The sequence below is a fragment of the Chionomys nivalis genome, chromosome 12 (assembly GCF_950005125.1).
Source record: "Chionomys nivalis chromosome 12, mChiNiv1.1, whole genome shotgun sequence".
Lineage (NCBI taxonomy): Eukaryota > Metazoa > Chordata > Mammalia > Rodentia > Cricetidae > Chionomys > Chionomys nivalis.
Window position 1 is genome coordinate 72,434,563 of NC_080097.1, and position 23,603 is coordinate 72,458,165.

At 41.0% G+C, this 23,603-nt stretch overlaps 1 protein-coding gene and 1 pseudogene across 1 annotated transcript in view; one reads left to right on the forward strand and one right to left on the reverse strand.

Moving 5' to 3' along the window:
• Positions 1 to 15,323, forward strand: part of Saysd1 (SAYSVFN motif domain containing 1) — a 68,663-nt gene extending 53,340 nt beyond the window's left edge. The window contains exon 5 of the mRNA XM_057786363.1: positions 15,206 to 15,323. The gene's annotated coding sequence lies outside the window, so the exon portion shown is untranslated. The remainder of the gene's footprint in view (positions 1 to 15,205) is intronic.
• The window catches only part of LOC130884725 (U3 small nucleolar RNA-interacting protein 2-like), a 42,183-nt pseudogene that overhangs the window by 13,437 nt on the left and 5,143 nt on the right, over positions 1 to 23,603 (reverse strand).

Consider the following 23,603-nt stretch of genomic DNA (forward strand, 5'->3'; position numbering starts at 1 on the left):
TCTGTGAAGAATTTTGATGGGATATTGATGGGGATTGCATTGAATCTATAAATTGCCTTTGGTAGAATTGCCATTTTTACTATGTTGATCCTCCCAATCCAAGAGCAAGGGAGATCCTTCCATTTTCTGGAATCCTCTTCAATTTCTTTCTTCAATGCCTTAAAGTTCTTGTCAAATAGATCTTTCACTTCCTTGGTCAGAGTTACCCCAAGATATTTTATGCTGTTTGTGGCTATCGTGAAAGGTGATGATTCTCTGATTTCCCTCTCTGCTTCCATATCCTTTGTGTATAGGAGGGCAACTGATTTTTTGGAGTTGATCTTGTATCCTGCCACCTTACTAAAGGTGTTTATCAGCTGTAGGAGTTCTTTGCTGGAGTTTTTTGGGTCGCTTATGTATACTATCATATCATCTGCAAATAACGAAATTTAACTTCTTCCTTTCCAATTTGAATCACCTTGATCCCCTTATGTCGAATTATTGCTGTTGCTAAAACTTCAAGCACTATATTGAAGAGGTATGGAGAGAGTGGATAGCCTTGTCGTGTTCCTGATTTTAGTGGGATGGCTTTGAGTTTCTCTCCGTTTAATTCGATGTTAGCTGTCGACTTGCTGTAAATAGCTTTTATTATATTTAGGTATGACCCTTGTATCCCTAATTTCTCCAAGACTTTTATCATAAAGGGATGTTGAATTTTGTCGAATGCTTTTTCAGCATCTAATGAAACGATCATATGGTTTTTTTCTTTCAGTTTATTTATATGATGGATTACATTGATAGATTTTCGTATGTTGAACCAGCCCTGTATCCCTGGGATGAAGCCTACTTGATCATAATGGATAATTTTTCTAATGTGTTCTTGGATTTGATTTGCCAGTATTTTATTGAGGATTTTTACGTCGATGTTCATGAGTGAGATTGGCCTGTAATTCTCTTTCTTTGTTGAGTTTCTGTGTGGTTTTGGTATCAGAGTAACTGTAGCTTCATAGAAGGAATTTGGCAATGACTCTTCTGATTCTATATTGTGAAATACCTTAAGAAGTATAGGTATTAGGTCTTCTTGGAAGTTCTGGTAGAATTCCGCAGTGAAACCATCTGGTCCTGGGCTCTTTTTGGTAGGGAGGTTTTTGATAACAGCTTCTAATTCCTCACGGCTAACAGGTCTATTTAGATTGTTCACCTGGTCCTGGTTTAACTTTGGTATATGGTATTTATCTAAAAAAGTGTCCATTTCTTTTACATTTTCCAGTTTTGTGGCATATAGGTCTTTGCAGTAAGATCTTATGATTCTCTGAATTTCCTCTGTGTCTGTGGTTATGTCCCCCTTTTCATTTCTGATCTTATTAATTTGCATATTCTCTCTCTGCCGTTTTATTAGTTTGGCTAGGGGTTTATCAATCTTGTTGATTTTCTCCAGGAACCAGCTTTTTTTTCATTAATTCTTTTGATTGTTTTCTGTGTTTCTATTTTGTTAATTTCAGCCCTCAGATTGATTATTTCCAGTCTTCTACTCTTCCTAGGTGAGTCTGCTTCTTTTTTTTCTAGAGCTTTCAGGTGAGCTGTTAAGTCTCCAATGTGCGTTTTCTCTGTTTTCTTTAAGTGGGCACTTAGTGCTATAAACTTTCCTCTTAGGACTGCTTTCATAGTGTCCCATAAGTCTGAATATGTTGTTTCCTTATTTTCATTGAATTCAAGGAAGACTTTAATTTCTTTCTTTATTTCTTCCTTAATCCAGGTATGGTTCAGTAGTTGACTGTTCAGTTTCCATGAGTTTGTAGGCTTTCTGGGGGTAGCATTGTTGTTGAATTCTAACTTTAATCCATGGTGATCCGATAAGACTCAGGTGGTTACTAATATTTTTTTTGTAACTGTGGAGGTTTGCTTTGTTACCGAGTATGTGGTCAATTTTCGAGAAGGTTCCATGAGCTGCAGAGAAGAAGGTATATTCTTTCCTATTTGGGTGGGATGTTCTATAGATGTCTGGTAAGTCCATTTGATCCATTACCTCCATTAATTCTCTTATTTCTCTGTTAGGTTTCTGTCTGATTGACCTGTCCATTGGTGAGAGAGGGGTGTTGAAGTCTCCTACTATTAGTGTGTGCGATTTGATGGCTGCCTTGAGTTTTAGTAATGTTTCTTTTACGCACGTGGGTGGTTTTTTTTTTTTTTTTGCATTTGTCAAGTATTTTTTTTTTATTCTTTTTTACTTAAAATTTCCAACTGCTCCCCGTTTCCCATTTCCCTCCCCCAACTCCCACATATTGCCCCCTCCCCCCGCTCCCCTCCCCCTATCCCCACTCCACTTCTCCTCCCCCTAGTCCACTCCCCCTCCCTCTCGATACTGAAGAGCAGTCCAAATTCCCTGCTCTACATGAAGACCAAGGTCCTCCCACTTCTATCTAGGTCCAGGAAGGTGAGCATCCAAACAGGCTACGCTCCCACAAAGCCAGTTCATGTATTAGGATCGAAACCTAGTGCCATTGTCCTTGGCTTCTCATCAGCCTTCATTGTCCGCCATGTTCAGAGAGTCCAGTTTCAACCCATGCTTATTCAGTCCCAGTCCAGCTGGCCTTGGAGAGCTCCCAATAGATCAGTTCCACTGTCACAGTGGGTGGGTGCACCCCTCGTGGTCCTGATTTCCTTGCTCATGTTCTCCCTCCTTCTGCTCCTCATTTGGACCTTAAGAGCTCAGACGGTTGATCCAAATTGGGTCTCTGTCTCTCTCTTGATCCATCGCCAGATGAAAGTTCCTGTGCCATTCTCCTTGGCCTCTCGTCAGCTCTCATTGTCCACCACATTAAGAGAGTCCTGTTTTATCCCATGTTTTTTTCAGTAGCAGTCCAGCTGGCCTTGGTGAGCTCCCAATAGATCGGCCCCCCTGTCTCAGTGGTTGGGTGCACCCCTCATGGTCCTGACTTCCTTGTTCATGTTCTCTCTCCTTCTGCTCCTCATTATAACCTTGGGAGCTCAGTCCGGTGCTCCAGTGTGGGTCTCTGTCTCTATCTCCATCCATCGCTAGATGACGGTTCTATGGCGATATGCAAGATATTCATCAGTATGATTATAGGATAGGTTCATTTCAGGTTCCCTATCCTCAGGTGCCCCAATGAACTAACTGGGGACATTGCCCTGGGCTTCTGGTAGCCATTCCAGGTTCAAGTCTCTTGCCAACCCTTAGGTGGCTCCCTTAACTAAGGTATGAGTTTCCCTGCTCCCCCATCCAACCTTCCTTTACCCCCAATCACCCCGATTCCCCCAGTTCCCCTCATCCTCTCCTTCACAATTTTCTCTCCCCATCTCCCCTTATCCCCATCCCACCCCACCCCCCAAGATTCCCATTTTTTGCTCATCAATCTTGTCTATTTCCCACAGCTGGGAGGATATCTATATGTTTTTCCTTGGGTTTACCCTCTTGTTTAGCTTCTTTAGGATCACAAATTATAGACTCAGTGGCCCCTATCCATGGCTAGAAACCAATTATGAGTGAGTACATCCCATGATCTTCTTTTTGGGTCTGGGTTACCTCACTCAGGATCGTATTTTCTATTTCCATCCATTTGCATGCAAAATTCGAGAAGTCATTGTTTTTCACCGCAGAGTAGTACTCTAATGTATATATATTCCACACTTTCTTCATCCATTCTTCTATTGAAGGGCATCTAGGTTGCTTCCAGGTTTTGGCTATTACAAATAATGCTGCTATGAACATAGTTGGACAAATGCTTTTGTCATATGCTAGAGCATCTCTTGGGTATATTCCCAAGAGTGCTATTGCTGGGTCCAGGGGTAGGTTGATCCCAATTTTTCTGAGAAACCGCCACACTGATTTCCAAAGTGGTTGCACAAGTTTGCAGTCCCACCAGCAATGGATGAGGGTACCCCTTTCTCCACAACCTCTCCAGCAAAGGCTATCCTTGGTGTTTTTGATTTTAGCCATTCTGACAGGTGTAAGATGATATCTCAAAGTTGTTTTGATTTGCATTTCTCTGATCGCTAAGGAGGTTGAGCATGACCTTAAGTATCTTTTGGCCATTTTAACTTCTTCTGATGAGAATTCTCTGTTCAGTTCAGTGCCCCATTTTTTAATTGGGTTAATTATCCTTTTAAAGTCTAGTTTCTTGAGTTCTTTATATATTTTGGAGATCAGACCTTTGTCTGTAGCGGGGTTGGTGAAGATCTTCTCCCAGTCAGTAGGCTGCCTTTTTGTCTTAATGACAGTGTCCTTCGCTTTACAGAAGCTTCTCAGTTTCAGGAGGTCCCATTTATTCAATGTTGCCCTTAATGTCTGTGATGCTGGGGTTATACATAGGAAGCGATCTCCTGTGCCCATATGTTGTAGGGTACTTCCCATTTTCTCTTCTATCAGGTTCAGTGTGTTCAGATTGATATTGAGGTCTTTGATCCATTTGGACTTGAGTTTTGTGCATGGTGATAGATATGGGTCTATTTTCATTCTTCTACAGGTTGACATCCAGTTGTGCCAGCACCATTTGTTGAAGATGCTTTCTTTCTTCCATTGTATACTTTTAGCTCCTTTATCGAAAATTAGTTGTTCATAGGTTTGTGGGTTAAAATCCGGGTCTTCTATACGATTCCATTGGTCGACTGCTCTGTTTTTATGCCAGTACCACGCTGTTTTCATTACTGTAGCTCTGTAATAGAGTTTGAAGTCAGGGATGGTAATGCCTCCAGAAGTTCCTTTATTATATAAGATTGTTTTGGCTATCCTGGGTTTTTTGTTTCTCCATATAAAGTTGATTATTGTCCTTTCAAAATCTGTGAAGAATTTTGATGGGATTTTAATGGGGATTGCATTGAATCTATAAATTGCCCTTGGTAGAATTGCCATTTTTACTATGTTGATCCTCCCAATCCAGGAGCAAGGGAGATCCTTCCATTTTCTGGTATCCTCTTCAATTTCTTTCTTCAATGCCTTAAAGTTCTTGTCAAATAGATCTTTCACTTCCTTGGTTAGAGTTACCCCAAGATAGTTTATGCTTTTTGTGGCTATCGTGAAAGGTGATGATTCTCTGATTTCCCTCTCTGCTTCCATATCCTTTGTGTATAAGAGGGCGACTGATTTTTTGGAGTTGATCTTGTATCCTGCCACATTACTAAAGGCGTTTATCAGCTGTAGGAGTTCTTTGGTGGAGTTTTTGGGGTCGCTCATGTACACTATCATATCATCTGCAAATAATGCAAGTTTAACTTCTTCCTTTCCAATTTGAATCCCCTTTATCCCCTTATGTTGTCTTATTGCTATTGCTAAAACTTCGAGAACTATATTGAAGAGGTATGGAGAGAGTGGACAGCCTTGGCGTGTTCCTGATTTTAGTGGGATGGCTTTAAGTTTCTCTCCATTTAATTTGATATTAGCTGTCGGCTTGCTGTATATAGCTTTAATTAAATTTAGGTATGACCCTTGTATCCCTAATCTCTCCAAGACTTTTATCATAAAGGGATGTTGAATTTTGTCAAATGCTTTTTCAGCGTCTAATGAAACAATCATATGGTTTTTTTCTTTCAGTTTATTTATATGATGGATTACATTGATAGATTTGCGTATGTTAAACCAGCCCTGCATCTCTGGTATGAAGCCTACTTGATCATAATGGATAATTTTTCTAATGTATTCTTGGATTCGGTTTGCCAGAATTTTGTTGAGGATTTTTGCGTCGATGTTCATGAGTGAGATTGGCCTGTAATTTTCTTTCTTGTTTGGGTCTTTGTGTGGTTTTGGTATCAGAGTTACTGTAACTTCATAAAATGAATTTGGCAATGACTCTTCTGTTTCTATATTGTGAAATACCTTAAGGAGTATAGGTATTAGGTCTTCTTGGAAGTTCTGGTAGAATTCCGCATTGAAACCATCTGGTCCTGGACTTTTTTTGGAAGGGAGGTTTTTGATAACCACTTCTAATTCTTCACGACTAACAGGTCTATTTAGGTTGTTCACCTGGTCCTGGTTTAACTTTGGTATATGGTATTTATCTAAAAAAGTGTCCATTTCTTTTACATTTTCCAGTTTTGTGGCATACAGGCTTTTGTAGTAAGATCTAATGATTCTCTGAATTTCCTCTGTGTCTGTGGTTATGTCTCCCTTTTTGTTTCTGATCTTATTAATTTGCAAATTCTCTCTCTGCCGTTTGATTAGTTTGGATAGGGGTTTATCAATCTTGTTGATTTTCTCCAGGAACCAGCTTCTTGATTTATTGATTCTTTCAATTGTTTTCTGTGTCTCTATTTTGTTAATTTCAGCCCTCAGCTTGATTATTTCCAGTCTTCTACCCCTTCTAGGTGAGTCTGCTTCTTTTTTTTCTAGAGCTTTCAGGTGGGCTGTTAAGTCTCCAATGTGTGCTTTCTCTGTTTTCTTTAAGTGGGCAGTTAGTGCTATGAACTTTCCTCTCAGGACTGCTTTCATAGTGTCCCATAGGTTTGAGTATGTTGTTTCTTTATTTTCATTGTCTTCAAGGAAGACTTTAATTTCTTTCTTTATTTCTTCCTTAATCCAGGTATGGTTCAGTAGTTGACTATTCAGTTTCCATGAGTTTGTAGGCTTTCTGGGGGTAGCATTGTTGCTGAATTCTAGCTTTATTCCATGGTGATCTGATAAGATACAGGTGGTTATTAATATTTTTTTGTAACTGTGAATGTTTGCTTTGTTACCGAGTATGTGGTCGATTTTTGAGAAGGTTCCATGAGCTGCAGAGAAGAAGGTATATTCTTTCCTGTTTGGGTGGAATATTCTATAGATGTCTGTTAAGTCCATTTGATTCATTACCTCCATTAATTCTCTTATTTCTCTGTTAGGTTTCTGTCTGATTGACCTGTCCATTGGTGAGAGAGGAGTATTAAAGTCTCCTACTATTAATGTGTGCGGTTTGATGGCTGCCTTGAGTTTTAACAATGTTTCTTTTACGTACGTGGGTGCTTTTATATTAGGGGCATAGATATTCAGGATTGAGATTTCATCCTGATGAATTGTTCCTGTTATGAGTAGAAAATGTCCCTCTCCATCTCTTCTGATTGATTTAAGTTTGAAGTCAACTTTGTTAGAAATTAGTATGGCCACACCTGCTTGTTTCCTAGGTCCATTTACTTGATAAGCCTTATCCCAGCCCTTTACTCTGAGTAGGTGCCTGTCTTTGTGGTTGAGGTGTGTTTCTTGTAAACAGCAGAATGTTGGATCCTGTTTTCGTATCCAATCTCTTAGTCTGTGCCTTTTTATAGGTGAGTTGAGTCCATTGACATTAAGTGATATTAATGACCAGTGGTTGTTAACTCCGGTCATTTTTTTTTAGTAGTAGATTTTGTGTTTCCCTTCTTTGAGATGTGCTGGTAAAGGGTTTCTAGATGTCTGAGTTACTGTGGTCATTGTTGGACTCCTTGATTAGTGATTTTCCTTCTATTACTTTCTGTAAGGCTGGATTTGTGGCTACGTATTGTTTAAATTTGTTTTTATCCTGGAAAATTTTGTTTTCTCCATTTATAGTGAACGAAAGCTTGGCTGGGTATAGTAGTCTGGGCTTGCATCCATGGTCTCTTAGTTTCTGCAGTACATCTATCCAGGACCTTCTGGCTTTCATGGTTTCCATAGAGAAGTCAGGTGTAAGTCTGATAGGTTTACCTTTATAAGTAACTTGGCCTTTTTCCTTTGCTGCTCTTAGTATTCTTTCTTTATTCTGTATGCTTTGTGTTTTGATTATTATATGGCGAGAGGATGTTTTTTTTTGATCCAGCCTATTCGGTGTTCTGTATGCTTCTTGAACCTTCATAGGTATATCTTTCTTTAGGTTGGGAAAGTTTTCTTCTATAATTTTATTAAATATATTTTCTGGACCGTTGAGCTGCGCTTCTTCTCCTTCTTCTATTCCTATTATTCTTAGGTTTGGTCTTTTTATTGTGTCCCATATTTCCTGAATGTTTTGTGATGAGAATTTGTTGGCCTTGCTGTTTTCTTTGATCAGCGTGTTTATTTTCTCTATGGTATCTTCAGAATCTGAGATTCTTTCTTCTATCTCTTGTATTCTGTTGGTTATGCTTGCTTCTGTAGTCTCTATTCGTTTACCTAGATTTTCCCTGTCCAGCTGGCCTTCTGTTTGTGTTTTCTTCTTTGCCTCCATTTCAGTTTTTAAGTCTTGAACTGTTTCCATTATTTGTTTGATTGTTTTTCCTTGGTTTCCTAGTGTATCATTCACTGATTTACTCAATTCTTCAAACTTTCTGTTATACTTCTCATCCATTTCTATAAGGGCATTTTTTACATGCTGTTTAAGGGCGTCAATCACTTTCATAAAGTCAATTTTATCTACTTCTTCATGATTATGGTGTTCATGTCCTCCTGTTGTGAGGTCGCTGGGTTCTGGTGGTTTCATATAGTTTTTCAGATTGTTGGGTGAATTCTTGCATTGGCGCCTGCCCATCTCTTTCTCCGAATGCTCCCCTATGGATCTTCTTTTACCGGATCAGGTCTCCTTGCCTACTGATGTACTTTCCCAGTGATGGCACCCTGCAGTGATAGCTCTCCTGGTGCTCCAGTGATGTCTCTCCTGGTACCAATATCAGATCTCCGTGCCCAAAGCCGGCTCTCCTGGTACCCAGATTAGCTCTCCCACTGATGGCTCTCCTGGTGCCAAGATCAGATCTCCGTGCAGGTTGGGTAGTTCGTAAACAAAGGCCTTACCTTGCTTGGTGCAGGCAGGCCAGTGACCCAAAGGAAGTCTCGCCTGCCTACTTGCCCTGAGGATTTGCCCCCAGCGCCAGACAGACTGAGCTGGATGGTGTTATGTGCCCAAAGAGGAAAGGGGGCAGAAGGAAGAAGGGTTCTGGATGCAAGCTGGGTGGGACAAGAAGAGAGAGGCAGTATGCAGGATGTAGAGCCCCTGCAGGGAGCCCAGGGAGTATAGGGTGGGGGATGAGGAACTTCAGAGTTCCCTGTCCAGGGCTGCTTCTGCCGCCGCCAGTCAGGTCACAAACTTACCCCGCTGCTGTCTCTCCTGGTGCCTAGATCAGATCTCCGTGCAGGTTGGGTAGTTTGTAAACAAAGGCCTTACCTTGCTTGATGCAGGCAGGCTGGAGAGACAAAGGAAGTCTCGCCTGCCTACTTGCCCTGAGGATTTGCCCCCAGCGCCAGACAGACTGAGCTGGATGGTGTTATGTGCCCAAAGAGGAAAGGGGGCAGAAGGAAGAAGGGTTCTGGATGCAAGCTGGGTGGGACAAGAAGAGAGAGGCAGTATGCAGGGTGTAGAGCCCCTGCAGGGAGCCCAGGGAGTATAGGGTGGGGGATGAGGAACTTCAGAGTTCCCTGTCCAGGGCTGCTTCTGCCGCCGCCAGTCAGGTCACAAACTCACCCCGCTGCTGTCTCTCCTGGTGCCTAGATCAGATCTCCGTGCAGGTTGGGTAGTTTGTAAACAAAGGCCTTACCTTGCTTGATGCAGGCAGGCTGGAGCACGTGGGTGGTTTTATATTAGGGGCATAGATATTCAGGATTGAGACTTCATCCTGATGAATTGTTCCCATTATAAGTATAAAATGTCCCTCTCCGGGGCTGGAGAGATGGCTCAGCGGTCAAGAGCACTGCCTGCTCTTCCAGAGGACCTGGGTTCAATTCCAAGCTGGCCTACAGGGCAGCTTACCACTCTCTGTAGCTGCAACTCTGGGAGTTCTGACACCTTCAAACAGACACGCAGGCAGGCAAAACCACCCATGTACATTAAAAAAAAAAAAGATTAAATTTTGAGCACGAGAAGGAACTCAGGACCATGAGGGGTGCACCCACACACTGAGGCAATGGGGATGTTCTATCGGGAACTCACCAAAACCAGCTGGCCGGGGTCTGAAAAAGCATGGGACAAAACCAGACTCGCTGAACATAGCGGACAATGAGGACTATTGAGAACTGAACAACAATGGCAATGGGTTTTTGATCCTATTGCACATAATGGCTTTGTGGGAGCCTAGGTAGTTTGGATGCTCACCTTAATAGGCCTGGATGGAGGAGGGTGGTCCTTGGACCTCCCACAGGGCAGGGAAACCTGATTGCTCTTTGGGCTGAGGAGGGAGGAAGACTTGATTGGGGGAGGGGGGGAAATGGGAGGTGGTGGCGGGGAAAAGGCAGAAATCTTTAATAATTAAATAAATAAATAAATAAAAAATGTCCCTCTCCATCTCTTCTGATTGATTTTAGTTTGAAGTCAGCTTTGTTAGAAATTAGTGTGGCCACTCCTGCTTGTTTCTTAGGGCCATTTGCTTGATAAGCCTTTTCCCAGCCCTTTACTCTGAGTAGGTGCCTGTCTTTGTGGTTGAGGTGTGTTTCTTGTAAACAGCAGAATGTTGGATCCTGTTTTCGTATCCAATCTCTTAGCCTGTGCCTTTTTATAGGTGAGTTGAGTCCATTGACATTAAGTGATATTAATGACCAGTGGTTGTTAACTCCGGTCACTTTTTTATTAGTAGAGTTTGTGTGTTTTCCTTCTTTGAGTTGTGCTGGTGAAGAGTCTCTAGATGTCTGAGTTATTGTGGTCGTTTTTGGATTCCTTGGTTTGTGATTTTCCTTCTATTACTTTCTGTAAGGCTGGATTTGTGGCTACGTATTGTTTAAATTTGTTTTTAGCCGGGCGGTGGTGGCGCACGCCTTTAATCCCAGCACTTGGGAGGCAGAGGCAGGCGGATCTCTGTGAGTTCAAGACTAGCCTGGTCTACAGAGCTAGTTCTAGGACAGGCTCCAAAACCACAGAGAAACCCTGTCTCGAAAAACCAAATAAATAAATAAATAAATAAATAAATAAAAAAAATAAATTTGTTTTTATCCTGGAAAATTTTGTTTTCTCCGTTTATAGTGAATGAAAGCTTGGCTGGGTAAAGTAGTCTGGGCTTGCATCCATGGTCTCTTAGTTTCTGCAGTACATCTATCCAGGACCTTCTGGCTTTCATGGTTTCCATGAAGAAGTCAGGTGTAAGCCTGATAGGTTTACCTTTATAAGTAACTTGGCCTTTTTCCTTTGCAGCTCTTAATATTCTTTCTTTATTCTGTATGCCTTGTGTTTTGATTATTATATGGCGAGGGGATTTTTTTTTTTTATCTAGCCTATTCGGTGTTCTGTATGCTTCTTGAACCTTCATAGGTATATCTTTGTTTAGGTTGGGAAAGTTTTCTTCTATAATTTTATTAAATATATTTTCTGGACTGTTGATCTGTGCTTCTTCTTCTTCTATTCCTATTATTCTTAGGTTTGGTCTTTTTATTGTGTCCCAGATTTCCTGAATGTTTTGTGATGAGAGTTTGTTGGACTTGCTGTTTTCTTTGATCAGTGCGTTTATTTTCTCTATGGTATCTTTGGAATCTGAGATTCTTTCTTCTATCTCTTGTATTCTGTTGGTTATGCTTGTTTCTGTAGTCTCTATTCGTTTACCTAGATTTTCCATGTCCAGCCGGCCCTCTGTTTGTGTTTTCTTCTTTGCCTCCATTTCAGTTTTCAAGTCTTGAACTGTTTCCATTATCTGTTTGATTGTTTTTCCTTGGTTTCCTAGGGTGTCATTCACTGATTTATTCAATTCTTCAAACTTTCTGTTATACTTTTCATCCATTTCTATAAGGGCATTTTTGACATGCTGTTTAAGGGCGTCTATCACTTTCATAAAGTCAATTTTTTCTACTTCTTCTTGATTAAGGTGTTCATGACCTCCTGTTGTGAGGTCACTGGGTTCTGGTGGTTTCATATTGTTTTTCTGATTATTGGGTTAATTCTTGCATTGACGCCTGCCCATCTCTTCTTCCAAATGTTCCCCTATGGATCTTCTTTTACAGGATCAGGTCTCCTTGCCTACTGATGTACCTTCCCAGTGATGGCACTCCCCAGTGATGGCTCTCCTGATGCAGAGATCAGATCTCCGTGCTGGTTGGGTAACTCGTAAACAAAGCACCTATCTTGCTTGGTGCAAGCAGGCTATTGAGACAAAGGAATTCCCGCATGATTCGGCCCCAGCGCCCAAGCAGGCTGAGCTGGGTGATGTTATGTGCCCGAAGATGGGAGGGAGGCAAAAGGGAGAGGCCTAAACTTGTATTTTCAATTGTAAGAATTTCTTATGCAATGAAATCACTTGATAGGAAAACATAAATACAGAATCTATCTCCATATCTTACTCTCCTATGGTATTATTTAAGTCTCACAATGGCTGATGAGCTGGTTTTCCATAGTTTGCAGTTAAGATGTTTTTTAGCATCCTACAACAAAGTACAATTCATTAAAAACATCTCTGTGTGCCTTCCAGTTATGGTCACAACTCTGACTAGGAAACCAATTATAGAGCTCTAATAGCATTACAGCCCTAGCTCTAGCACATTAATAAAGGCCTGGTCCTTGGTAGGAAACAAGGGTGTGGCTGCTATTCCAAGCCTAAGGACTCTGCATCCTGCTGATGAGGTACCTGAAACAAAAACAAGTCTTACCTTCAAATGGAAGAGCCTTGTGTGCTTGCTAAAAATGAACTAAAGTCACATTCAAGCTAAGAGTATAAAACATGAAAAATTTCCACTAGCTAATGCTGAAGTGTTATCTTGTAAATCGCAAGCTTATTGCTGACCCCAGAAAATCCCCTTTCCAAAAACTGACAATAATTACCACACATTGTTTCAGGCATAGCACTGTGGGCAGCAGGTAAAGCAGGTAAGTTCAACTTTCATGTTCATGCAGGCAGCCAGAAGTGCACAACATCTAAAAAGGCAAACGGTGTGGTACAGGTTATGTCAAGACATTTTCCAAAACAGTAAAGCAGAGTGCCCCAAGGCTGCACAGTGGATGAGGAAATGCTTTTTAGTTTATGGGAAAATAAACTAAATATGATCGTGCTTACTTAGGAATAAGAACTCTCCCTGTGAGCTGAGATGACAGAGCAAATGCAGAGCTACTGACTTCCGCCTTTGCAAACCTGCTTGCCCCTTTCTGTCTCTCTTCTTCTCCCTTGAGAAGTGAGCACCACCAACATCCACTCAGCTAGCAGATCCTGCTAAATATTAAACCCTCTTAACCAGAAACCTACAAGTATCAGCTTCTGTAAAACTTGCTTAGTCCTGGGAAATACCTCCTTTGGGATGGGACTAAAAAGACCACCCTAAGATGGTCACGTGATTATACCAATGCCTAACCCTTTATAAACCATGAAATATTTCTGGTCAGCATTGTGCCTCTTTAAGCAATAGCTGGAAGCTATAGTACAAACCAATCAAAATCTTCCTTTATTTCTGAGGGTTGAGAATTTCTCACTGGGGAAGACTGAGGTCTGACCTCAACACCTATGCCACATTTAAAGAAAAAGCAGTTAGAAGGCAGGAATTACTAAGAAGCAAGTGAAAACCCTTCTGGGTACCCTTGAAGAAAATCAACAGGAACACAAAAGGCTAGCTACAGTGACTACTGTTGCCATTACTTTCTCTCTCTGTCCCACATACTCCGGGTGGAGAGTCGCGGGACTAACAACCCATGATGATCCTTCTTGCCCTATAGCAAGTGGCTTAGATTATGCTTTGTTGCAGACATGGGATAGGCTCGTTACCTTTCTCCTCTGCTCATTTGGACCATAACACTGTCATATCCAGTGCATACATGGTACTGATGGACTCAGTGCCTTTTTATTGAAATACTTTAACTACTCTAAAAGGCGATTGTAACTCATGGCAATTTTGCAGATGAAGAAAACAGTGCACACTGGAACCAAGCAGCCAGCTAGATTTGCACAGCTGGTGTACAGTGGAACCAGCTCCAGTTGCCATGGAAACCTTCCCTCAAGGCAGAGAGCCCTGGACTATGAACATAGCTTTCCAGACTGAATCAGCCAGGAATCTGTTTGAGAAGAAAGGCTTCAGTGACAATAAGAGTTCACACTTACACTCCACACTCTCCTTTAGCCCCATTGTCTTTCTTAATGTTACTACATTGTCACAGGTTTTTAATTTAGATCTACACTTCTGTCTGTGTGCAGACCATATCCTCTTCCCTGTTGTAAGCTACTGAAGACAGGGATTGCCAGAAATCTGATACTGGGTCTGGTGAGCTGGCCGGGGAGGAAAGGTGCTTGTAAATTGATGATGCAAGCCTGAGCAGCTGAGTTGGATCCTTGGAAACTATAAAAAAAGTTAGAAGGAGAGATCTAGCTCCATAGTCTCCTTCACATGTGTACCTTGGCATGTGTACCTAAACACACAGTAATACTTTAAAAAAAGAATCTGGCATTTTGTTTAGATTAATTTTAGCATGGCTTGTATTGTGTAGCTGCTTCCTCTGAAGTTAAGATTTTCCACTTTGGAGGGAAGCTCTTCAAGGTGCAGAATGTTAAAAAGGAGGTAAAATAACAAGATGTTCTAAGAGGAGGTGAACTATACCATGTAATTGGAGGTTTCTCTCCTGCCTTCTAGTTTCCAAATAACCATTCAGAGGCTTATATTAATTATAAATCTTTGACCAATGGCTCAGTCTTATTACTAACTATCTCTTACATTTAAACTAACCAGTGTCTATTATTATATGTATTGTCACATGACCATGGTGTTACCAGTCTGTTGGCATGTTGCTCCTTGGGTGGTTGGCTGGCATCTCTCAGACTTAACCCTTCTTCTTCTGTATTTCTGCTTAGATTTCCTGCCTGATTCTATCCTGCCTTACCATAGGCCAAAGTAGCTTTATTTATGAATCAATGGGAACAACACATAATCACAGCATAGAAGATCCCACGGTGATACCATCCTATAGTTCAGGGAGTATACAACTCAACAGGATACCTTTCCCTTAGAGCTGTAACACATCTGTATCTGAGGTGAGGGGATGTTTGTTCATGTCCCCTTAGGAATAATGTCACACAGTATTCCCTAAACATCTGTTTCTCTTTCCTGTGTCCCCTTTGCTCTAATACTCTATATACATATTTGGTACTTCTAGCTGATTGAATTAAAGAGTGAAGATACACAAGTAATTTTCATTTCAGGATTTTAGGCATAAACTGTATATACCACTTTTATCTTTTAGGCTTCACTGCATGCTTTGTGTTGCAAAACAAATAATAATGGCAGGAGGACTTGTCAGAGAACTTGCAGGTGAATTATGTCAGCTTAATAACAATTCTACTCCAAAGTAATTATCTAACTTAATGCATTAATATGACCATTCTCAGTCTGTGGGTGAATTTAAACCCATTTCCCCTTTCTTTTTCTTAGAAAACATAATGATTAAGCTGCCTATCAACAAATGCAACAGGAAAAAGAAACGAGCAGTCACAGAATGTGACAAATGGTTAGGCAGAGACTGCATTACCCAGAGGTCTGCTCTATGCTCTCAGTTGCTTTATGGATTGGACTCTGTCACACAGGGAAGAAACTGCTGGCTCTACTCTCTGGACTACTGCTTCAGATCCTTGACACGTAGGGCAGAGTGTGCTGTGCATCAAGATTGGAACCACCAAAATCCAGAAGCCTGCAGACAGAATTGGCTACCTCAATATGCTTTGCATTTGGAAAATATCAATCTATTAAAAAAAAAGAATTTGGAAGTCACCTAAGCAGATGAAGCTGAAGTGGAGCTGCTAAGCTGGGAAGGCTGTCCCTAAGATGATTCTAAGCTTCATATTATGCAGTAGATGTGGAGTTCTGGTCCTCTGAAAATAAAGATTCTGTCTTAGGAGGAACAATTTCAAAGTCAAAAAGCACTTACCATCTTCCCCTGAAATATCCCTCCTGTGATGGGTCAAGCCTTGGTTTCTTAGGAGAAGGGGAACTCCTTAAGGATTATATGTATAATCTTTCAATGTTCCTGCATTGGAGTCTAAACACCAGACTTCACCTGACTCCTTTACATTATACACCAACTAGGAACTTGACTTATCAAATGTAATAGATAACATTCATGAAGTACTTGACAAAGCTAGTAATTGTTCCAGGACATTTAAATATAAATGCTGCTGGACTAATAAAACAAATATTTTGTAAATGGTTTGACTTCAAAATTGAAGTCAAAAGATATGTTACTTTGGAGAAGAGGTTTTCCTTTTGTTTCTACAGAAACTGAGAGGCTATGGATTTATTCTGGGCTAAGAAAAATAAGGTTTGGTCAAGGAAGACCCCCTGAGAAATCTCTGGTAGGAACAGATGGCCCAGATGTCTGAGTTCTACATCCAGAACAGATTCAAGATGCTGCCTGAGATGATTAAGGCTCACAGGATACTCCAGTCCAGACTTAATCATAATTCTAAATTTTCTTTAGGTCCCCATAAGATTATCAGTGCCCCCAACCAGCAGGAAGTAGCCTGGAGAGCTACACCCACATTCCCCCAAAAAATAGACTATGAATATTTTCCTTTGTTTAGAATGTTGTTTATAAGTTGTTATGGCTAATGCTCAGGAGAACAGCTAAACAAAGGATATTACATTCAGAGTTGTTTTTTGTTTTTTTTTTTTTTAAAAGAGGGGGAAGTGGTGTGGTGTCTGTATTCTGTCAATTATATTTTGAATAAACACTGATTGGTCAGTAGCCAGGCAGGAAATATAGGTGGGACAACCAGACAGGAAGTAGAGGTGGGTCAATGAGAACAGAAAATTCTGGGAAGAGGATAGCTTGGTCTGCAGTCCTGGCCCAGCCCCGAAGAAGCAAGATGTGACTGCCTTACTGAAAAAGGCACTGAGCCATGTGGCTCACACAGTTAAGAAAAATGGGCTAATATAAGTTGTAAGAGTTAATAAGGCCGGGCGGTGGTGGCGCACGCCTTTAATCCCAGCACTTGGGAGGCAGAGGCAGGCGGATCTCTGTGAGTTCGAGACCAGCCTGGTCTACAAGAGCTAGTTCCAGGATAGGCTCCAAAACCACAGAGAAACCCTGTCTCGAAAAACCAAAAAAAAAAAAAAAAAAAAAAAAAAAAAAGAGTTAATAAGAAGCCTGAGATACTAGGCCAATCAGTTTGTAGAAAAAAAAAGATGAGTATCTGTGACTTGTTCCAGCAAACAGAATGTGGCACAAGTTCCCTGTGCATGCTACAGGCTTCTATTTATTTCAGTTTTAACCATTTTCAAAATTAGTATTTGTAAGGAAGCCCACACTGTCCTGAAGAAGACAGAGGCCATGTGGACAGTCTCTGAGATTCACTTGGAGAGAGTCACCATTTGGAGAAGACCTGGAGGATGAGACATGGTGTGGTGGCTGAGTCCATCTGAGAGAACGCTGATACTTCCTGATGACAGAACAAAGGCAACAGGCATGTTAAACAACCTAGATGCCCTTCAATGGAAGAATAGATGAAGAAAGTGTGGAATATATACATATTAGAGTACTACTCAGTGGTAAAAGACAATGACATCGTGAATTTTGCATGCAAATGGATGGAAATAGAAAACACTATCCTGAGTGAGGTAACCCAGACCCAAAAAGATGAACATGGGATGTACTCACTCATAATTGGTTTCTAGCCATAAATAAAGGACATTGAGCCTATAATTTGTGATCCTAGAGAAGCTAAATAAGAAGGTGAACCCAAAGAAAAACGTATAGTCATCCGCCTGAATATGGGAAGTAGACAAGATTGCCGGGCAAAAACTGGGAACCTGGGGGTGAGGTGGGAAGGGGGTAAGGGGAAATGGGGTGAGAAAAGTGAGAAGGGAAGGATGGGTGGGGGGAGCTTGGGGGAATGGGATGGTTGGGATAAAGGAAGGGTAGATATGGGAACAGAGAAGTATATATCCTAATTAAGGGAGTCATCTTAGGGTTGGCAAGAGATTTGACTCTAGAGGGGCTCGCAGGTGTCCAGGGAGATGTCTCCAGCTAGTACCTTGGGCAACTGAGGAGAGGGAACCTGAAATGACCCTATCCTATACTGATGAATATCTTGCATATCACCTTAGAACCTTCATCTGGCGATGGATGGAGATAGAGACAGAGACCCACCTTGGGGCACCGGACTGAGCTCCCAAGGTCCAAATGAGGAGCAGAAGGAGGGAGAACATGAGCAAGGAAGTCAGGACCGCGAGGGGTGCACCCACCCACTGTGACAGCGGAGCTGATCTATTGGGAGCTCACCAAGGCCAGCTGGACTGGGACTGAATAAGCATGGGTTGAAACTGGACTCTCTGAACATGGCGGACAATGAAGGCTTATAAGAAGCCAAGGACAATGGCACTAGGTTTCGATCCTACTGCATGAACTGGCCTTTGTGGGAGCCTAGCCTGTTTGGATGCTCACCTTCCAGAACCTGGATAGAAGTGGGAGGACCTTGGACTTCCCGCAGGGCAGGGAATCTTGAGATTCAGTCTTCAGTCTTGAGAGGGAGGGGGAATGGAGTGGGGGAGGGGAAGAGAAGTGAGGAGAGGGGGTGGGGGAGAGGAGTGCGAGGAGGGGGAGGGACATGGGAAACGGGGAGGAGGTGGAAATTTTTTTTCAACAACAATAAATAAATAAATAAATAAATAAATAAATAGAGAGGCCTCGATAGATTCTGAGCCCAGTCCAGGTCCAGTCAAATGGAGCCACCCGAATAATAGCAACTGAGGACCAGAAAACTACCCAGTCACACAAAGAGTTCTGAGGAATAGTAATTGTTCTCTTAAGGCTATAAGTTTGGAAATGATCTGTTACACCGTGGTTGGTAGCTGATACAGATGACTGTTGAATTCCTCATCCTTGAAGGAGCAACAGAGAGCCTTTGTAAAGAAAGACCAAAAAATGAGGCTAGAACTAAGGGAGGAAAATCTTTATTAGCACATTAAGAAGTTTGAACTTTATCTGTTAAGTTCTGGAGATTTGTAAGGAGGAAATGGATGTGGTGGTCATTTTTTAGGGATGCTAATATAACAGCAGCCCAGAGAACAGAAATGTGAACACACAGATGTGAGGGAGAAAGGCATGGGTAGGACTGACTGCTGAGCTAAACAGACGCTGTTGAATATCTCTGAGCAATAAGCCAGTCAATGCAGAATCAGTCTTTGAGGCACAGATGTTTTCTGACAAACCATAGCCTCTATCATTTCTTTACCCACTTTTTCCAACTATGGATATTCTTCCTTTCAAAGATCCATAGACATAAACATGCTGTGCAGTGAAGAGCCAAGCCTGAGGTTTAAAATGATTATTTCAGTTTATTCCCCTTTACCTTTTAGTTGTGTACCTCTGGGAATGTTACTGAAACCAGCTGTGTCTTAGCTTTTCTTCCATAAAATAGATATAGCAACATTTGCTTCCCATGGGCATTGTAAATGTCAAGAGAGATGGTGCCTTATGAATAATTTGGGGAAATGACTACACACCCTAATATAAGTACCCAAGAGATTGCTATTCTTCATATGATGGAGCTTCAAGCTGATGGTTGTTTTTTTACAACTTCATGCAAGAATGTGAGAGCTGTCTTCAGTTCATGCCTTCTATGGTTAAGCAAGTCATCACCATTCTACAAACAGATGGAAAGGACATGAAAGAATATGGTCAAGGAATGTTTCGCTCCCACTCAGGCTACAGTGTCAAGCACCTAGGCACTGGAACACAGGCTTCCAAAAAGGCTGCATAGTCCTAAAGTTCTACTCAGTGAAGACAAAGGGAAGAGAAAAACTGTATATTCTTTAGCTATAGTTAGCTTATTCACCAGCCTAGAAGAATATATCATCAAATTCTATTTCACGCTAGCTGAGTCAGGTCCCCCAGGATGCAGCCTGGGCATTGTGACTTCATAAATCTCTTCCAGTGACTAATACACAGCAGTTTGAGAAACAATAGTTTGAGCCACTGTTACTTGGGTTTTCTGTCACTTGAAGCTGAAATCACTTTTAATTTTTAAGTTCTAATTTATAGGTTTGGATCATGTACTCCAGCCTTGTGTGAACATGAGAATTTCCCAGAGGAAATCTTAAACACTTCAATTCCCAGGCTACGGGTGGAGCAATCATATCAGGTTTTCTTGGAAAGGAATTTATGCATCCATGCTGCGCGAAATTTCAATGTATAGGAAATTTGAGAGGAAGATACAATGTTTTAAGGTTTATCTCTTGCTTGCCTCTCTGTCTTATGAGTTAAGGCTATATTTCTCATGTTTGGATGAGGATAAGAATCACCAGGTATTCTTGTTAAATACGGACTCCGATTCAGTAGCACCCAGGTCAATACCTCCAAGTTATATACACCTGTCCTAGTTAGAGCTTCTATTGCTGTGAAGAGGCACCATGGCCATGGCAACTCTTATAATGGAAAACACTTAACTAGGTGGCATACAGTTTCAGAGGTTTAGCCCACTATCATCATGATGGGAAACATGGTGGTCTGCAAACAGGCATGGTGGGAGCTGAGAGACCTAAATCTTGACTTGCAGGCAACAGGAAGTGGTCTGATACACTGGGCATGGTTTGAGCACATATGAGACCTCAAAGACCACCTCCAAAGTGACATATTTCTTCCAAGGTCATACCTACTCCAACAAAGCCACACCTCCTAATACTGTCACTTCCTATTAGTATCCAGAGACAGATATTGGGGTTCAACATGAAGATCAGAAAAGCAAAGCAGTCAGCCTCTGGCTCTAACCTCTGCCTCAGACTGAAAATGGTGATCCTGTTTCCACGAATCCTCAAAATGAGATTGAGCTGACACCTGTCTCCTCCCATCTTATATTTCTTACTAATACTGAGGTTAAAGGCATGCATTACTACCATCTGGCTTCTATAGCTAACTAGTATGGCTACCGGGATTAAAGGTGTGTGCTACAGTACCCATATGTACATCAATAGTATGTCTACATTCAGGTCTGTATCTATAAGTATATACCTATATAAGTATAAACCCACTTCTATTTCTATGCTTCTAAGTTATCATTTAGTGGTTAGTTCTATGAATATAGATTGTTCATAACCAGCTGTTGGACAAATAATAAAAACTCAGAGATAGTTATTGGGGTTCAACCTGAAGATCAGAAAAGCAAAGCAGCTAACCACTAGAGAGACCTTTTACCTCTACCAAGTCTTCAGATCAAAAAGGCGAGGTCTTGTCTCCACAAACCCTGGCACCAGATGTGGGAGGTTTCTTTATATGCTGTTGATCAGGAAGTCTCTAGAGGCCCCCAAACAATACAACTCTTGCCATGTCTCTTTGGTTACATGCCACAAGTAGAGGATGAGACCATATTGTGGAAGCACCACAGATACAAGGTATACAGAAGCAAGCTCAAAATGAGCAGGGGACTTCCTTCTTTCTGGGTAGTTTAAATAATTCTGGGAGGTCCTATGCAGGTTACCAGGAAAGAAAAGACATAATCAGTCTTACCCAATTGGGAACACACAAAGTACAATACAGACTATTGCAGCACAAGACGCTCACTTGTGCAATAGTGGCACAACAGATACAGGGACAACCAACTGCTTTTTAAATTGGATTTGAGGCCCAGTCCACAGAGGAAATCTATGTCTGGTACTAAACATGATCAAAAACATGTGACTGGGTCAGTCACATCCTCTAGGGGAACTTACTACTTCTGTTTAGCTAAATTGACTTGGTGCCAAAATGCCATCTAAATATGTTTGTTTATACCTATAACCAAAAGTTACTTTAATTAATCAGTTAGGCCTCTCTTTGCAGCAAATGATAGTGAATGCAGAGATTTGTGGCTACCCAAAGGAGTTAAGAATATATGATGATTTAATGTTCATCCCTACCTAAATGAGACAGTTATGTAATCCATTCTAAGGCACAGAGAACATCATGGAAGAAAGACAGAAAAAAATGTAAGTGCAGGAAGATGCTGTCATTTGGGTATGACACAGCCATCGTGGTTCTGAACTCACACAACTGTAATTACCTGTATCAGGTTTGCACAAAACTGGCCCTGTCTACAGTCAGCCATGGTTGGGACAAAAGCTCATGGGACCGTACACTTCCTTTCCGAACTATTGGAAGAGTCATTGTCTTCAGTTGCATTCTGTGGTGAGTCAGTGTTGTACGGATCCAGGCTCCAGGGTGTAGTTCTAAATCTACAGCCACACAAACAACCCTGGTGAAACTCAGGGATGGTAAAACAAAACAAAAAAATGTGATTACAGGAAAGGAATTTGTAGGAAGAAGGGTTCTGAGAGGCGTGGGAGGGAGGCAAGAGAGGGTAGGAGGTGAGAGTAGTCAGGGTGATTTATATATGTGTATGAAATTGTTAAAGAACAAATATTATTAAAAATTATGCAATACTATGTTTAATAAGTTATAACAGAAACCTTTGTGTTTCATAAATACATTTTTTCTTTTTAAAGAACTGTTGACATAATATTTATCATGTATTCTTTTTTCATTAACTCTGTTTCTATAACAACAAGCATATACTTAAAAATTAATTTGCTGCTAAAGGTTTACAAATAAAAAGCAAACATTGTCCCACCATTGCCTTTCCTGATGACTGTTCCCCTGTGGCAGCTGCTTTCAACCCCTTAGCTTTTTCTTCAAATGTTAACTGAATAATAGTCTTGAATTGCTATTTTTTAATTTATCTATTTTAGATTTTTGGCTAGTGTAGAATGTTCCATATCTTCCTATTATAGAAACATTTTTCTTTTTTCATTGATTGAATATTTCATCCAAGGCTGTAATCTGGTCTGTTTGCAGTCTTTTGTCTGGCAGTTTGAGCATCTATTGATCATTATTGCCTTAATTAAAGATTACATTGGGTACTGATGGCACTTTTTTCTTTTAAAATTCTTTTTAGACAAGGTCTTCTGTATGTGCCCTAACTGTTCTCAAACTTACTATGTGGCTGGCTGAAAATATCCTGAAACTAAGGTTCTTTTCTACCTCTAGCTGCAAAATACTGTGTTTATAGGTGTGAGCCATCATGCTTGAATTTATGCTGTCCTGGGGATCTAACCCAGGGCTTTGTGCATGCTAGGCAAGCACTCTGCACATTGAATTACAGCGCCAACCCACAGATGACTACTTTTCTAAACTCATGTCTTTACTTCATATCCACATATCTTCTTTCCTTTCTCTTTCTCATCAGTGTTATTCAATGTATTACCATTAGTTATGCTCATTATTTTAAATGCTCTAATTGCTCCAAATTTTGCCAGTGAGAGCCCTTCAGGGTAGCATCTCTAACCTTCTGACACAATTCCATTAGTGTTTGAGCATTTCCTCAACCTGGAACAACATGTCAAAGCTCACCTTGAACTCTTCCTGCCTCAGATAAGCACACTGCCATTTTCTAGAAAAAGCCTTAATTATTTTATACTGTGGACTGTGGCTTTGCTTTTCTGATTACGAAAACAATACCAATTCACTGTATGAAAAAACAGAAGAGTAAAGGAACACGTGAAGAAGAAAATGAAAAGCACATCACTCTGCCACCAATACCTATTATAAGATTCCATGTTCTTCCTCCTGGACTTCAAAGTAGGCATCTATCAACAAATAGTTTTTTAACAATTTATTTTTATTTTATGTTCTCTGGTGTTTTACCTGTGTGTATGTCTGTATGAGGGTGTCAGAAGCCCTGGAACTGGAGTTACAGACATGTGTGTGCTGCCATGTAGGTGCTGGGAATTTAACCTGGGTCTTCTGGAAGAGCAGCCAGTATTCTCAACATCTGAGCTACCTCTCTAGCCACTCAACAAATAT